At 40.8% G+C, this 5,473-nt stretch overlaps 1 long non-coding RNA gene across 1 annotated transcript; it reads right to left on the bottom strand.

Moving 5' to 3' along the window:
* Positions 1–1,130: 1,130 nt before the first annotated feature.
* Positions 1,131–3,183, bottom strand: LOC123124119 (uncharacterized). The gene is made up of 3 exons (XR_006460981.1): positions 2,774–3,183; positions 1,866–2,649; positions 1,131–1,311 (listed from the first exon to the last, which is right to left on the bottom strand). It is a non-coding gene; the product is annotated as an uncharacterized lncRNA (long non-coding RNA).
* Positions 3,184–5,473: the final 2,290 nt, after the last annotated feature.

The following is a 5,473-nucleotide window of genomic DNA, read 5'->3' as shown; positions in this document are numbered from 1 at the left end:
TGAAAATGGAATATGATTTTTCTGGAATATTTGAGAATATCTGGCACTGAGAACACAGCAGGGGGAGCAAGCACCTGGCCACGAGGGTCCAAGGAGCGCCCACCCCTACAAGGCGCGCCCCCTGCCTCGTGGGCCCATGGTGGCTCCCATCCACTTATTCCTGCACCCATACACTTCTTCTTCCTCCCAAAAAAATCACCATCCAGCTCAAGCACGAGTTCTAGCTCATTTTGCTGCGATTTTCGATCTCCTTGCTCAAAGCACCTCTCACAAAACTGCTTTGGGTGATTGTTCCTTGGTATGTGACTCCTCATTGGTCCAATTAGTTTTTGTTCTAGTGCCTTATTCATTGCAAATTTGTGTTGCCTTGGTGACCATGTTCTTGAGCTTGCATGTCAAATTTATATGGTTCCAAGTAGTTCTAATGCTTGATATAGGCTCTAGGCACTTGTAGGAGTAGTTGCTATCAATTTTGTTGAGCTTGGTTCACTTTTATTTGAAGTTACTAAAAATTTCAGAAATTTTCAGAAAATGATGAAGAGATTTTTGAGGGGCTCATCGAGCCGAAGCTCGAAGGAAAAGCAAAGTGAAGAAGCACAGAGGCCCAAATATAATCTGCCTCGCACCGCGGAGGTTAGGCCGTGTGAACACTACAACAAAAATGCAATGTAGAGACGCTAAATGTAGGTGTTAAAGACGCACTAGATCATCTCTAGCTGATTTTAGAGTCGCTCATTAAAGCGTCCTAGGAGGGTCTCCTCGCACCGTCTCAAAGACCATTGAGCCGCGGAGGAAGCATGTCTACACGGAAATGAGACGTTTAAGAGCGTCCTTACAAAGCGTGTCAACATGGATATGACACGTTTTAAGAGCGTCCTAAAAAAGCGCGTCAACATGGATACGAGGTGTTTTGAGAGAATCTTTATGCCCCTAGGGATGCTTTGATAATTTCATGCTAGATGCAACTGCATATATCCTCTTTCTATTGTGTAATTTTTTTAATCAATTGGGCTTAATAGAATTACTTGCTCCTATGAAATAATTGGATTCTCATTTACATATCAGAAAATATTCAAAAATTGTATGGCATGGCACAAAATAATAACATCGTATTACTAAGAGTAGTAGTAGCTTACAAACTTAATTGTACACATCACCTATGAACAATTACATGTCACAAAGTAGGTGAAACATATCTATATGATTTTTAGTTTCTACATGCTGATAATGGAACAATGGCTCCTTGCTTTCTCTGCTTCTCTAGTTCATCCTTGTGGCAACTGCCTTCAAAATCCGCACATAGAAGTTTTTCTGCCAAGAAAGCCCAATGAGATATACATAAATTTACTGGAACTTCTATCAGTAAGTTTTCGTTTGCTGAACATACAGCCATAAGAATAGAGAAGAACGGTATTACATATACCACATGAGTAAACATGCACTTCAGAAGTTCAATCTAGCCGTGTAGATTTCATGTGCCCATATGAAATATAGATACATACTGTATTAAGAAGAAAAATGATTATGTCATCGATAGATTGGCCAAGGTGAGAATGCTTGAAGTGTATTTGTTAGAAAAATAACAATTAACTAAGTAAGTATTACCATACGAAGCATATATATGTAAAGAAATAACAACAGCTTAACATACATGGACTGAATTCTAATGGTTGTTGACACTGATAATCTCTAAGCCTTAATACTAGCTCTACTTATTAAGGGGGCGTGTTACCATAAAAAATACTGAATTCTCATGATAGTTCATATTAATTATCTCCAGTCTAACACAATATATACGTATTTAAGCGAGCATTATACCATTTAGCTGCTCTAGACATAGTGCAACACATATGATTAAATCTTACCAAACATGATAATATATCCATCCACGGTGCTCTTTATCAGACAACATGAGAAAAGTTTCTGCAGGTGAGAAACTGCATGTATGAGTTGATCTCTCCGTTTAGAGTAGAAGCCATGTTAATTCTAAGAAATGTTAGAACGTGGGTGCAAAGCTCTTAATTTTAGTTATGGGAGGGGAGGAAGGTGAAGGTGATTTGATAGTTGATACACGAGCATTATTAACTGCATGAAAAAGAAAAATGTGTTAAGAACACTGACCATCTTATTCTATCAGGATATTCTCAGAGGCTTTTTATCAAGAACCTGCATACATGAGTGCCAATAATTTGGGAGCAAACAACGAAGAAAGCTATGTGTAAGATCTACTTTAAATTGTAGTAGTCTAAATGTTTAATCAGTAAACAGATGAGAGTTCAGAAAAAAAAAACCCGGCAAAGCAGCGTTGTCCTATCTTAATAGGATAATCTAAATTACAATGTCAAGATTCTCCTCCACACTTAAGTACGCATCATGGGAGCGGCTCCAATTCTTACTTGGAACGAATTGATAGAAAAACTAAAATAAAAAAGTAGATCGACTCACATATAAATGAACTTGCCGCCTTGCTGCTGGTCGACAGTGGCAAGCACGAGGTCAGCCTACCTGATGGAAACGAGCTTCACATGGCGGAGGACACTTGGAGGATTTTTTGGTCGCAAGACGTCGGGTTCTTAGAGACAGAGGATGCCGGCGAGCAAATGGAGGGCCGGGTGGGAGTCGTCACAGGGGCATATATCCCCCCTGTCTCTAATAACATTGATGCAGTGGGCGACCAATAAAACAGCAACATACAAAAAGGTGGATCTCAATCTTAGTATGAACGAGAAGGACAGCAAACATACAAATAAAAGAGCGCCTAACTGATCAATACCTTTTGTCCTCCTCGTCGATCTTGTGCATCTTCTACCATTGTTTCCTGTCGGGTCGTATGTCACTACGATCTCAGTAGGAGAAGGTGCGATGTCCATTTCGGATCTGTTGCCCACTCCGCCACCCATCATCTTCCCTTTCAGCCGGAGTGCACCGTGTGCCGGAGCTGCAGGTCGAGGCGGCCGGAGTGGGGCTAGGCCGCCGCCTGGAGGCCAGCGTCCCCGGGCCTACTGTTGGATGCCGACGGACGAGGGGGGTGGACCTGCTACAGCGAGTCTGAGGTGAGGAGGAGCAGGATCTTGGCAGAGGCGGCGGTGTGGCATGGCGGTGCTAGGTTTAGGCTAGAGATCGCACCCTTTTTACATGGTAGTTACTACTTTCTTGGGACATCTCGCACGATGGGGGATTATGGTGATGGTGGCGGAGCAAGATATTCTGAACCACCGGGATCTTTTTTTATTGGAATCAAGGGACGATGTCCTTTGCGCCTCATAAATCGTCCCTATGCACAAAGTAATTTTGAATAATGAGACATACATAAAAGCGTCAACACGAAAACGTCCCTACATGCCTATTTTGTTGTAGTGGAATGGCCTTCCGATGATTTCTTGAGAGAAGCCGGGATTTATGATGATTTTTATGAATTGGCTGAGAATGCAGGCCTCACCGACTTCCTCCGCGACCAACGCAAATAGTATCTCTTACTCACCAATACTTTTGTGCAAAACTTCTACTATTATCCTAAGGAATCACCTCCTTCAGTAGAGTTTCATTTATATGATGTGGTTAAGAAGATGCCACTGGATGAATTTTGCAAGATTTGCAAAAATACCTTTTGAGGGTAGTTTAGATGAACCACATCGTAAAGATGTGGATGGGTTTATTGACACTATCACTGTGCGGGAAACCAGAAAGGTTTCCGATACAAGAATCACTAGCATACATTTTCCTGTTTTACGCTACTTTGCCATATTTGCTAGTCGTTGCTTAATTGGTCGCGGAAACTGTGGAAACCTTAGTGTTCCTAATATTACCATTTTGTTCCATGGTTTATTCTGCGATAACACTGTTAGTATGGGCGGTATTATTGCTAAACGGTTAAGTTTGAACCGTACAAAGGGCCCCATCTTTGGAGGTATTTACGCTTCACGCCTTGCTGCACATTATAACATACCTATCAGGCACTATGAAAAAGAAGAAAAATTGCTGCCCACTGTTTATTTAGATTATAAGAGTATGGTAGCACATGACTTTATTGTTAAGAATAGGGAAGGAGCGCTTAAATACAAATTGGTCTTTGATAAACATCACCCTAAGACTATTACCTTGCCTGCTCCCTCCTTGGTTAATTTATCTGAAGGTCCGTATCTCGTTCCGTTGGCGGCCATTCACGCCTACCGGAACCCTACATCAGCCACGGAGCCGGAACCACAATCTGAACCTCCACGACAATCTAACTATTATTGGGATCCGGAGATGATTGCCAACCAGTGGCAATCAGAGTCTTCTTCATCGCAATACGACCCCGGCTACAACTATGGTATCCGCCAAGCCATCCGTGGCAATAAACCAACTTAGGCCAAAAGCCTAAGCTTGGGGAAGTACGTATTTCTCACCAACATTACATTTATGTTCACATACTCATTGCTAGATGTCGGTGCTCATACTCTTTCATTGTATTATCCATGCTAGTTTACTTTCTTTTTCTTGCTTTCTTCTTGTGTGTTTAATAAACCTTAAGAAAAACAAAATAATTTAGTGTAGCTTTTATCTAGTTTACTTTTCTTGCTATAGTAGTAATAATTAAAAAGAAAACCCAAAAAGATTTCCCGTTTTTCTTTTGCTTGTTGGGAGCTTTCCCGTGTAAATAGTTTTATTTCTTTTCTTTTCTTTGGGGGTCGATAGGAGAAGACCATAATTAAATTGTTGAAGTGGCTCTTATATGCATTATTGTTGATTTAACCAAGAGCCCATATTGCCTTGTCTTCTCCTGTTTATTGAATGCTCGCAGATTCCAGCTTAGTCCAATGCACGTGCACTCTTATTATTTTCACATCGTTCGGTCGTGCAAGTGAAATTATGACGATATATGATGGACTGACTAAGATGAGAAAAGCTGGTATGAACTCGACCTCTCTTGTTTTTGTAAATATGATGAGTTCATCGTTCCTGATTCAGCCTATTATGAATAAACATGTTTGCAATGACAATTAGAGATCATAGTTGCTTATGCCATGCTTGATTAGCTATGAGTGATAATGGTTTACCTTGCGTGCCAACATGCTATTAAAATGGTTATGATGTGGTATAGTGGGGTGGTATCCTCCTTTGAATGATTTAAGTGACTCGACTTGGCACGTGTTCACACATGTAGTTGAAACAAATCAACATAGCCTTCACGATATTTATGTTCATGGTGGATTATATCCTACTCGTGCTCGTACTCAATGTCTATTTATGTTCACACATGTAACCATGCTTCTAAGGGTGGTAGCACCCCAAAACCCGGAGACGATCGATGGAATTTGAGAAGACCCCGAACCTAACCTATTTCTTTCTAGCCTCTCCGAATCTCGAGGACGAGATTCATTTTAAGGTGGTAGGTTTGTAACATCCCAAAATTCTAAATTTTGGAATGTTATACTAAATAGATAGTTTTGATTGTTTGCTTGATTGTGATAAGTGAAATTGAGTGAAATTC

This window comes from Triticum aestivum, chromosome 5D, assembly GCF_018294505.1.
Source record: "Triticum aestivum cultivar Chinese Spring chromosome 5D, IWGSC CS RefSeq v2.1, whole genome shotgun sequence".
In the NCBI taxonomy this organism is placed as follows: Eukaryota; Viridiplantae; Streptophyta; class Magnoliopsida; order Poales; family Poaceae; genus Triticum; species Triticum aestivum.
This window is presented reverse-complemented; position numbering and strand designations above follow the sequence as displayed.